The sequence below is a fragment of the Mya arenaria genome, chromosome 10 (genome assembly GCF_026914265.1).
Source record: "Mya arenaria isolate MELC-2E11 chromosome 10, ASM2691426v1".
Taxonomy (NCBI): Eukaryota; Metazoa; Mollusca; class Bivalvia; order Myida; family Myidae; genus Mya; species Mya arenaria.
In genome coordinates this window covers 8,468,521-8,469,431 of record NC_069131.1, presented here as the reverse complement: position 1 = coordinate 8,469,431, position 911 = coordinate 8,468,521, and positions in this window count along the sequence as shown.

Below are 911 nucleotides of genomic sequence, written 5' to 3'. Positions count from 1 at the left end.
ACCAAAGATAGTGTCTATGTTAATATGTTTACCAATACAGTATATCCATATAATATTTCGTTAAAGTCCTATTAATACCTCACTATAGTCGTACACGGGATTTGAACCAATCCCGTATACGTTTATAAAACAATCAGGACACTTGATACATCCGTGTGAAATACAAAACATTGATTATTAACATAATACGGTGTGTTTTTAAGATCTCATGCAACATTCCGAATACGTACACTTTGAATACGAACCTATGTAATATTCGATATATACATTTTTCTTTATGCTTTTACAACAAATACCATGATATATCAATGTGTTATTTTCAGTTCAGTGGAAATTTTACTGTTGATATCGGTATTTTGCAAGCTATTTTTTAATAAAATTCTTTTAACTTTGTACCTGAAAAGCATCTTTGGCCAAGGTATCCTTTAGTGCATCCTCCAAGACATGTACCTTCTAGATCACATATTGTTCCTGAACTATTTCGACATCCTTTAGAACACTCCTGATCACATTTAGCTCCAAAGTAACCGTCACTGCATCCGTTTAAGCAAACGCCACTCTCTCGTTCACATTTGTTACCAAGACAATACGGACTACATGTTTCACTACAAAAAATTCCAAACACTGAGTTATTTTTACAGCTTTTACAGGCACCTGTGTATCTATCACATGAAGACAAATAACACTCATGATTGCATGTTAAATTACAGTAACTACCAAAAGCAGATACCGAAGAACAATTATAACATTCACCTTTGATATTGCACATTTTATCTGTACACTTGTCGTTGCAAGATAAACTGCAGATTTGTCCATACTTAGATTCTTTGCAACGGGTACAAGCGGTGTTGGACTCACATGATACACAGTTCGCAGGGCAGACCTCGCATAATCCATCATTTTGACGACAT